The sequence below is a fragment of the Colobus angolensis genome, unplaced genomic scaffold (genome assembly GCF_000951035.1).
Source record: "Colobus angolensis palliatus isolate OR3802 unplaced genomic scaffold, Cang.pa_1.0 Scaffold75, whole genome shotgun sequence".
Classification (NCBI taxonomy): domain Eukaryota; kingdom Metazoa; phylum Chordata; class Mammalia; order Primates; family Cercopithecidae; genus Colobus; species Colobus angolensis.
Window position 1 is genome coordinate 4219804 of NW_012121265.1, and position 12037 is coordinate 4231840.

The following is a 12037-nucleotide window of genomic DNA, read 5'->3' on the forward strand; positions in this document are numbered from 1 at the left end:
GAGATCGCACCACTGCACTCCAGCCTGGGCAATGGAGCAAGACTCCGTCTCAAAAAAAAAAAAAAAAGCACAAAAAGGTATTCCTAAAAACCAGGGAGAGGAAGCTGAGTATGCTCAAACCTGTGTGCAGACTTGAGAAAGACATAGTTTTAAAGTCCAGAGAAAAGGGGGAACATGTTCCATCTTTTCAGGATTTCCATAATGAAATTTGAGAGAGCCGGAACGCTTTTAAAAATATCTTCAGTTATGCAATTGAAAATTCTCCTAACAGGGAAGAAAATGGTAAGGTAATTAAAGAAACCAGTGGCTGGTTGCACAAGAACTCTGCTATGAACTGAAGAGTCTAAAGGAAATATGGTATCTTTAGAAGTAGGCGTCTAGAAAATTTTACTTTCTAAGGTACAAATATCTGTAATGTTTTGATTTTGACCATACATTCCTTCTGTAATTAGGAAAAATAATAGCAACAAAATAAATCTTAAAATTAAGCAAAGAATGTGTTTTTATTTTTTTGAAAAAGGAAGGGTAGATTAAAAAAAAAAAACTAATACTAGGAATCATCACAAACATGTAGGAGTAAGGCCAGAAAAGCTGACATCCAATTGATCTGGGAATAGGAAAACATTCCAGAGATAGTAGAATAAAACAAAACTGAACTTTTAAAAAAGATAGAAAAAGAGATAGATTTACTGCTTAAGGCCAGTAAAATAAAGGTGATGGAAGACCAATGTCAAGCAAAGCTCTGACTTTTCCTGTACTCTTCATCAAAGAGAACAGTTTTTTGGATGGAAATGGAAAAAGCAAACAATTAATAAAAAGAGAATGGTGTCCATAAGGGTGAAAAGATTGGAAGAGGACATCTCCTTAGACTAGCTGAGATGAGATCGCCTAGTCTCAACAATTATATCTTAGGGTTGGGGGAGAGGGGAAATATGAGAACTTACGAAAGATACTGCTTAGGGAAACAGACTTTTGCTAAACATACACTGTGTGCTGACATAGCGTTTTCTTATAATTTCTACAGTAATTCTCAAGTTATACTTGTGGAGAAAATAAAGTGTAGGCTGGGTGCTGGAACTTCACTACAAGGTAGATGTTATTATTATTATCCCCATTTTATAGGTAAGGAAACTGAAGCTAAATGAGATTAGGTAATATGACCAAGGACACATTGATAACGTAGAATAAGTGGATATGTCAGGAGTTCCCAAGACCAATCTCAGGCCGGCTTCACTAGAAAAACTCAAGGATTCAGAATCAGATACAGATTAAAATCAGCAAAAGGCAAAGCATGTGGGACGAAGGCCAGTTATCCTCTCTAAACTGACACATGCACAGTGCTTAATTCTCCCAGCACTGAAGTGTGACAAAGGTGTATGAAGTGCTGCCAATTAGGGAAGCTCACCTGAATCTTGACATCCAGAGATTTTATTAGGGATCAGTCATGTAGACACAGTGCCTCCATGACTGACCTTAGGTACTCAGTGTGTAGTCCCCTAGAGATCAAACTGATACAGCAGTAGCTCAGGGCCTAAGGTACAGAAAAACATTTTTATCAGGCAGGATACTCCATGGGCTCAGAGGTTGTCTCCTAGGAGCTGGTAAAGGGTCGGTCTTTTCTTTTAAATGTGCAAAACTTGAGTACCCCAAGCTTACTGTCTGTATTAATCAGGGTTCTCTAGAGGGACAGAACTAATAGGATAGATGTATATGTAGAGGGGAGTTTATTAAGAAGTGACTCACACAGTCACAAAGTAAAGTCCCACTATAGGCCCAAGCTGAGGAGCAAGGAAGCCAGTAGTGGCTCAGTTCGAGTCCCCAAATGTCAAAAGTAGGGAAGCTGACAGTGCAGCCTTCAGTCTGTGGCCAAAGACCCAAGAGGCCCTGGCAACAACTGGTGTAAGTCCAAGAGTCCAAAAGCCAAAGAACGTAGAGTCTGATGCTTGAGGGCAGGAAACATCCAGCACGGGAGAAAGATGAAGGCTGGAAGACTCAGAAAGTTGGCTCCTTCTACCTTCTTCTGCCTGCTTTCTGTAGCCGTGCTGGCAGCCAATTGGGTGGTACCCACCCACACTGAGGGTGAGTCTACTCCAGGTCCACTGACTCAAATGTTAATCTTTTCTGGCCACACCCAGAAACACCCAGATACTCTCAGAAGCAATACTTTGCATCTATCAATCCAATCAAGTTGACACTTAATATTAACCATCACACGGCCTTAACTCTTTACTGCACAGTAAAGAAGCTGGCACTGGAACCCCTGCCTCTTCCAAATCCTTCAAAGCCTACTACACCCACTGCCAAAGATCTTAGAGGAAAAATGAAGAATTGCCTCTGGAGTAATCGCAGAAGACACAAATTGGGTAAATATTTCAATTTTCAAAAGGAATTGAAGCCAGATTTAGTGACCTACAAGCAATAAATTTGGGCAAAATTCCAAAATAAGCTCCTTATATGATAGTTGTATAGGCTGGGCCTGGTGGCTCACGCCTGTAATCCCAGCACTTTGGGAGACCGAGGCAGGTGGATAATGAGGTCAGGAGTTCAAGACCAGCCTGGCCAGCATGGTGAAACCCTGTCTCTACTAAAAATCCAAAAATTAGCCAGGTGTGGTGGCGGGTGCCTGTAATACCAGCTACTCGGGGGACTGAGGCAGGAGAATTGCTGGAACCAGGGAGGCAGAGGTTTCAGTGAGCTATGATCACACCATTGCACTCCAGCCTGGGGGACGAGAGTAAAACTCTGTCTCAAAAAAAAAAAATAGTTGTATAGAAAGGAAGTTGTGGTCATAAAAAACCAGAATGGGTTATTAATTTCACAAACATTTATCAAGAATCTACTATGTATAAAGCATTGGGGATTTAGCAGTATACAGTTTAGAATTTTGCAAATGTGTTTTGAGCTTCTGTGCTAGATGTAAAAGGAAAAGTCCCTGCCCTCAGAACTCCTTTTAAGCAAGTCATGTTATACCAACACAGTTCCTTCTTTGATAAGTTCACTAGACTGGTAAGTGAAGGAAATCAGTAGGTATGGTTTATCGGCACTTAAGCAAACTATTTGGTAAGGTATATAATGATATTCCTAAGAACAAGATGATGAAATGTGGGCATTGTAGGAAAAATTACATGGACTAACCACTGGGAAAGTATGCTGTTTAATGGATTAATGTCACTCAAAAGAGATTTTTGGTGGTGTGTAACAGGGCAGCATCTGGGGCCCTGTTCTGACCAAAAATGTAGGTATCGTTGACTTGGATGAAGCTATAGAAAGTATGTGTACATCATTTTCCATTGACAAGAAGCTAGGAAAAAAGAGTAAGCACATTTGAGAACAGAAAGACCTTCCAGAATGGTAAATTCTGAGCACCTAGCATATGTCAGCTGTGGTGATTAGCACAACTCATTTAGCCGCATGCAATTGAATTTTTACAGAGACGACCATTAGGCCCTCACATGTGAATGCTAAAAAACAATTTTCAAGATCAGGTCATAGAAAATATAGGTTAGAATCGGCCGGGCGCGGTGGCTCAAGCCTGTAATCCCAGCACTTTGGGAGGCCAAGGTGGGCGGATCAGGAGCTTGAGACCATCCTAGCTAACATGGTGAAACCCCGTCTCTATTAAAAATACAAAAAAATTAGCCGGGCATGGTGGCGCATGCCTGTAGTCCCAGCTACTCGGGAGACTGAGACAAGAGAATTGTTTGAACCCGGGAGGCGGAGCTTGCAGTGAGTGAGCCGAGATTGCGCCACTGCACTCCAGCCTGGGTGACAGAGCGAGCCTCCGTCTCAAAAAAAAAAAAAAAGAAAATATAGGTTAGAATCAACGTAAATGAAAAGTCTTGAGGATTTCAGTCTAGAATGAGCCTTACATGAGTGCAATATACCTTTGTGTAAATAAAATGGCCACCAGAACAGCTCATGTGATCCCTACAGCAATAACAGAATCACCATGTCTAGAATGAAGGCGTTGTTATCGGGTCCTGATAACATAACATGGCTGAGTCTCTGCAACAGTTCATATTCCAGCTCTTTCTCTGTCTCAAAGACGCCTTGTCCTCTGCTTTTGTTAAAGAGGCAATCTTGGCTGGGCACAGTGGCTCACGCCTGTAATCCCAGCACTTTGGGAGGCTGAGGTGTGAGGATCACCAGGTCAGGAGTTCGAGACCAGCCTGGCCAACATGGTGAAACACTATCTCTACTAAACATACAAAAAAATTAGCTGGATGTGGTGGTGGGCACCTGTAATCCCAGATACTCAGGAGGCTGAGGCAAGGGAATTGCTTGAACCCAGGGCAGAGGTGGTAGTGAGCCGAGATTGTGCCATTGCACTCCAGCCTGGGTAACAGGTTGAGACTCCGTTTCAAAAAAAAAATTAATATTAGTAAATTCAAGATAATATTAACACCTGATAATCATTTGATGTGTCACTCCTCTAGGGGTATTTGCATTTTTGCCGAGGAATTCAGAAGACAGTGGCCTGGATTAGGAAGGGCAGACACTTGTGGACATGGAGACATTCTGATGCTTGCTGAATCACACCAAGCCCAACCTACATTTTCTTGACAGTTTCTTCCATTAAGCTATACCAGTACCTCTTTATGGCATTGTCAACCCATGTCCATTCAAATAAATTACTGTTTCTATCTCAGCTGACTCATTTGGCAGCAAAAACTAGTCCACCTGCCAGTGCATTCGCTGGCTTGCACAACCTCTCTATCAAAAAGTATACAGCACATTTTCACGTTAATAAGCAAAAAGAGACAGCATGTCCTCTCGCCCTCAACCTAGGAGTTTGGAGTAAGACAAATGTGAACATTTTAAAGGGCAAAGAGGTAGAAATGAGGGTACAGGATGCAGAGGCCTGGGAGGATGAAGGTATTTTACAATATATGCAAATACGAGTACTAGAATTTTTTCCTTTTTAGTCCATAAAGAAATCCCTGTAATTACTCCTGAGCCCTCAGAACATTCATTTGCGGGGCATAATTGATTCTCTACAATGTACAGAATGTTGTGCAGGGACATTCAGGGCATTTAATAAAGCCTCAAATTAAATGGATATATACAATTACAAATATTGAATTTTTATTAAATTGCATTAATATAAATATTTATAACATAAGTATATTAAATATGTGTGATTATATATGTTGGATACATTACAAATACAATAGAACAGACTACTCTGGAATTGGTCAAATATTGTCTTTAATGCTGCCAAAATAACACAGTAGCTATGACTGTTTTTATGTTATTTAACATTTATTTGCATAACAAATGTTTATTATGCACTTGCTCAGTAATGGACACCTGAGATAACTTTCATATTGAGCACTGCTGCAAACAGAGGCATTCTTATAAACAGTTTGGGGAAGTGCTATCAATATGTTTTTAAGTAGGCTCTGGGGATTTGGAATATTTAAAACCATTTAGTATTCACATTTTGAAGATAACATACAAATTGTCTTCCTTGATTAATCTACACTGTCATAGGTTGGGGAAATGTCCTTCTGTGACTTCAGTTTTCTTTAAACGTTTAGTAATATTCTCCACTTGAGGAAGGGTTTAAGGCTGGCTTCAGAGACAGAGGTGATGGATGTCTCCCATTACCAGGTTGAATGAAAAGCCTTTTATTTAGCATTGTCTATGCCTAGAGGCAAACCAAGGAAGCAGGCTTTACCCTCTGTCATTTTTCATCTCAAAACTGAAAGCTTCAACCTTTCCTATTACTACTTAATTGAATTTAGAAAATCATGATCTTCTTTTTAAATATTTTACAGGCTTTTAAATGTAAAATTGATGGGAATGGGGGCGCTCGCTGGAGAAGGTTTGGATATGTTCCTTCGAATCTGATTTAGTATCTATTCCACAATTTAAAAAACATCTGAATGTTTTGGCCAAGGTGGAAAATAAAAAATATGTTCTCATCCTTGGAGCCGAGGCATATCTGCCTAAGTGTCTTGATTTTTATGGTTAGCTGTAAGTAGAGAAAAATATTTTAAAAAGCAAATCTTGATTACAAACCCTAAAATTCCTTTTTACTCTTCTCATTGGATTGCAGATTATTATTCTATGAACTTCATAACAGGAAACTCAAGAATAAGTTCTGACCTACACTCACATCTTATATCCACAATACATGTTATTTTCTGATTTCTTTTATATTCTACTCTCCTACTTTTCAACAGCACTAATTAACCATGAACACCTGATCCTTTATTGCCTCAGAAATAAAATTTACTTATTTACTTCTACTTTACAGAGTTTCTAAAGGGAAAGAACTTTCTTAGTTCATTTATAGACCACACTCAAAACTCAGTGTTGCTGGGGATTGATCTGTTTCTTAATCTGTACCATGGGAACTTAAAGTTCATATCTGGTTTGTGATTGGTCATAACATCTCAGTCAATAGCTGAACTGATTTATTTTATCCTGTTCTGCTAAAGGGTATATCCCACCTAACAAATTTATCTTTGATAACAAAGAACTGTTCCAGGGGGAACAACTCTCTCTCTTTCCCTCTCTCTCTGTCTCTCTCTCTCTCTCCCTCTCTCTCTCTCTCTCTTTCTCCCCCCTCTCCACCTCCCTCTCTCCCTCTCTCTCTTCCCCCCTCCCACCATATATATACACATATATATGAGAGAAAGAAAGAGGTGGTGCAGTGCAAAAGCGATAGCCATTCAGTAAAAACTGTATTTCAAATATACACACAGTCATTGTGTTTTGCAATTTTAGTACAGTGTTCAATAAATTACGTGAGATAGTCAACATTTCATTATGAAATAGGCTTTGTGTTAGATGGCTTTTGCCCAACTCTAAGCTAATGCAAGTGTTCTGAGCACATTTAAGGTAGGCTAGGCTAATCTATGGTGCTCAGTAAATTAGGTATATTAAATGCATTTTTGACTTATGATCTTTTCAATTTATGATGGATTTACTGGGACACAACCCCATCATAAGTCAAGGATCATTTGTATGTAGTTTTTAGAATAATATTAATATCTTGCTGTCTATATTACTTAATAAAGATTCCATATTTTATGAGAAAGCTGGGATACCTATAGAATCCACAAAGCTGCCAGTCTATACAATTCATCAAAGAGAAGGGCAAGCTCATAGCTCATATATAAAGTTTTAGTCTTGATCTATTTCAAAGTTTATAGCCAGTTTGTTGTATTAAACACACGTTCATATCTGATATTTACATATTTCATTGGCATACACTTTATTTTCTGATTACAATGAAGGCACATGTAGTTCACACTCCAGCATATAACAGATAGGGATGCCAGGCAAGCATTTTTAGACATGGTGTCATTTTATTGAGAGATATCTTCTTTTCTGATAAATGGCTTTGAAAGCAGCCATATAGCCTTTGCCTTTCTTCATCTCCCCCACCTTGCAGAGTTTGTCAGTGCCCCTTTATAACCTGCTGGAAGAGAATTATAATCTGCAGTGTGACTTTGCCAGCCATTAATCTTCCTCCCATTTTAGGGGTCTGAGAGAAGAATTTCCTAGAGCATGTTTTCCCCTGGCCTCTGAGTCATCCTGTTAGTTTCTTTAGTCACAGATAAAAGAGCAGTCTTGTGCTCTCACCGCTGGTCTCTGGGGGCAGGGCCAGCCACGCAACTGCGGATTTTTCCATGGTTTCATGTTTGTCACCAACCAGCCGAAAATCAACCCTATCAACTCCAGTTAAGGTGTCACTGTAGGCAGAAGATGTTTTCACAGCCAGGACACGCCTGTGAAAATAAGGAAATGACACATGCAGTTGAAATCTTAAATATATTATCATTCAGGGTTTGGGGGAAGAATTCTGTTAAAAGCTTTCATAAAATAACATTTTCTGCCAGCAGCAGCATTTTATCATCAGTTGCAATAACTAACTCCTTAAATGCATGACTTCCCCTAGAAGTCATGAATAAGCCAATTCTGATTCCTGGGTACACAAATTGTCCAGGATGTCTCTTCCAAGTACCAAATTATACCTCTATATTCTGCCCAGAGAAGAGCCCTGAGATAATCTTATCGCTGTGTATTATTCCCTGACATACTCCACCGTGGTAGGGTAAAGGACACGACTCTGGGTCAATGTCATGTGTAAATTACACCACTCAAAACTGGTTTCAACGTCTGTCACTCAGTCTCGTGATCAAAATTACTGGAAGGTGCACCCATGTGTCCACATTTATTTCTTTTTTCACTGAGAAATATACATTAACACTCAGGAAACATTTTTGTCTCAGGGGTCACTGGTTCCTGATTGGTCCACTCAACATTCATCAAACACCTCTTAAAAACAGAGCCTTTGTTTCAGGTTCCATGCTAAAGAAGTTCTGGGGCAAATGTGCTTCCTAGAGTTCACAAGAACAACAGTAGCTGGCCCAGGAAAAGGAAATTATCTATTCTAGGAATCCTAGTGGTATCACTGGAAAATCATATTGGCAATTTATTAACATTACTTAAATGTTACATATTTATATAAACTAGTGCTTCACAAACTACTTGTGGAAAAGGACAAGTTTTAAAAATGCCCACTCTATTGTACACTCATACTTTCATAAAACACAATGAAAATGAACTACTAAAAATATTAAATTAAAAAAAAAGAAGCTGGGCATGGTGGTGGCTCACATTTGTAATCCCAGCACTTTGGAAGGCAGAGGCAGGTGGATTGCTCAAGTCCAGGAGCTCGAGACCTGCCTGGGCAACATGATGAAACCCTGTCTATACAAAAAATACAAAAATTAGCTGGGTTTGGTGTTGTGTGCCTGTGGTGCCAGTTACTTGGGAGGCTGAGGCAGGAGAATCACCTGAGCCTGGGAAGTTGAGGCTGCAGTGAGCTATGATCATGTATGGACTGCAGTCAAGCCTGAGCAACAAAGGGATAAAGGACACCCTGCCTTAAAAATAAATAAACAAAAATTAATTAATTAATTAACTAAAAATTTAAAAGCTCATAATACGATGCCACATTTATTATTATTATACTGTGTTAAATTCCTATAAAAGTTCTCAAATATTTATTCTCAATCTTCTGTATTTATTTCATGACAGAGACATAGTTCACCCGCTGGTGCAGGTTTCTAGGTCAGGCTTTCAGTAACAGGACCTGAACCATTGCCTTTTGTGCTTTATATATCCTTATATGCTTGGATACATTGAACTCAAACTGAGATGCAAACCTTTTCAAGGACATTTTGTCTCAGAAGAGGAAAGATACCTTGTTAGTTTAGTGGTATATATCGGCAACTTGGAACTCATCTTTTCCTTTCTGGGGATGAAATATTGTGGAATAAGCACAGGTTTGGGATTCAGATCAGACCTAGGTTTGAATCCCAATCTGTTATTTACTGGCTGTGTGATCTTTAGCAAGTTACTTAACCACTCTGAGCTTTTTTCCCTAATCTGTAAAATAGGGTGGCCATAACAATTTCCTCTCAAGACTGTTAAGAAGATTAAATGCAACAATGTATGAAGTGTATCTGGAATGAAGTGAATGGGCAATAAATGGAACTATCGTTATTATAAATGGCAACTCACTAAACTGGGAATCCTTTTAAGGCAAGCTATGGAAAAAAAAAACCCACATCTTTTTCTTTGTATATGCCCCAGTTTCTAGCTCAGTGCCCAACAATAAATGCTTATGAGTGTAAAGAGAAAGGAAAAGGAAGGGAAGTAGTAAAAAAGAAGGAAGAGAAGAAAAAAGGAAGCAAAGGAAAATGGCAATGCCAGCAGAGAAAAATCGAAGTATTTTCTCACTTTAATGAGTTTCAGAAAGTGCTTCATTATATTAATAACTTGCAGAAATTGGAACGGGTGAGAAATAAATTCCTTGGTTAGCTGCCAATGAGGGTTCAAAGTGAGGTCACTATCCTTCACTGGGCTAATGCCACCACACCACAGTCATTGAACTGTCCTTCAGTGGGTACTTACGGATCAATGTACCCAGCACAGTGCTAGGCAACAAAGTGTGTGGTAGCATGACTCTGGGACACACCTATTTAATTGGAGATGAAAAAACATTACATAGCTTGATAGCTCTTGAAAACTACAAAATTCTTCATAGCTTCAAGAAGAGACACACTTAGCATTTTTTAATGAACAAATAAAAAGAAAGACTATCAGTGATTACTAATGTGTAACTTTAGCTGGGTATCATTATACAGGGTGCCCTACCGTAGCAGAGCTTGCTTTGCAGATGGAAGTGGTGGCTCACACCTGTAATCCCAGCACTTTGGGAGGCCGAGGCAGGCAGATCACCTGAGGTCAGGAGTTTGAGACCAGCCTGGCCAACATGGCGAAACTCCATCTCTACTAAAAATATGAAAATTAGTCAGGCATGGGGGCACATGCCTATAATCCCAGCTACTTGGGAGGCTGAGGCAGGAGAATCGCTTGAAACCAGGAGATGGATGTTGCAGTGAGCTGAGATCATGCCTGGGCAACAGAGTGAGACTGCATCTCAAAAAAAGAAAAAAAAAAAAGAAGTGGTGGCATGGGCTGAGTGAGGCTATTTATCCCTCTCCAGGATTGCTGATGGGCACTGCAGAGTACTATTTCTTTTTGGAGAATACATCAGTTATTTTGGCTTGTGTTCCCAGACCATGATCTTTTCTGAAAGGCTGTTACCTGGCTACAGATGTGATAGGAAATGATATTGGTCTTTGGCCTTTTGAGATTACAGCAATAAAACCTATAACTGCGTATTAGCGTTCAATGATTCATTTTAAGACCACAACCTTTTCTTCACTTTCCTTTTGTGGGAAGAATTGCCACTGGAGAAAGTACATTCTGTTTTCCTCCAAAAAATCACATTGGACCACTTTCAGTATTCTGTAGGAGTCTGTAACACAAAGCTCTTTCTTGCACTTACAAAAAAACCTGCTTTTCTGTGATTTTTAAAAAAGACTTAATTTGGTGCTTCTATCAAGGAAAAGATTTTAGTTTTTACAGAAAATAAAGTAAAATATCCACGTAACAGCAATAATACAGTGCTCTGTGCTGTATAAATACTTAGTATGGTAATTACTTCTCTGGAAAGAATTGAAAATGACCATTTTTCTGTGAGGTAATTCTCTTTTGTTTCTAGGGATGAGTAAAGGAAAATACGTAGGCTTACCAGGACACTAAGGAATCAGTCTCCATTCCCACAAGGAATTCTAAGTTTCATCACGTTGGATTTAGAAAATTCCTTAGCATTCTTTAACTCTGATTTTTTAAAAAATTACTTCTTCAGTTAGCTAAAGCTTTCTAAACTAAATCCAAGAGGATGTTAAGTCCTAGAAGCTGACACAAACTCAAAAATATGTAATAAGGTCCTTTTCCCCTTCGATGCATTAAATGTTTGTAAGCATCAGAATTCTATGTGTATAATTAGTAACGTACAAATGTAATGTCTCATCTTGAATATCTGCATAGTTCAGCCCATTATGAAAAGATAGCAGGCAGAGTCTGACATTAGAAGAAACAGACCGCCTGGGGAAAATGAATGAAATACATTTTACAGTCCTTTGATTTCCTCCTAACTCAGAGGGGCTTTGATTTCTGGTTTAAAATTATAAGATTTATTATCATTCCTCTTGCAATAAAAATATGCTCATTTTTCAAGTAGGAATACTCTAATTAAGAATTGAGGAAGAAATTACTGGGACACAATGGAATGTAGAGCTTTAAGAGCTTTCAAAAAATTATCAATATAAACCACTGGTTATTTAGGGCCCGTGACAGATCTTCTTTTGTTTTAGCAAGATATAAAAGAGAAAATGATTTGTATAGTTACCTTCCTTTGTCAGTGAGAAACAAAGATGGAGACTGTGACCTATCCTGACATATATACACACCATTCGTAGTGGGAATTGTTTATAAAAACCATGGCACAGAATGTGGCTCTGTATTGAAACTCTGATGGCCCCCAGGTATGTCCCTTAAATAGCATAAGGAAGCGGTACCCTGTATTTAACACCATCTCTCATTGTTTTTTAGGACAGCTTTTCTTTGTTTGCCTTTTCCTTTTCTTTTTTCTTTTTTCTTTTTG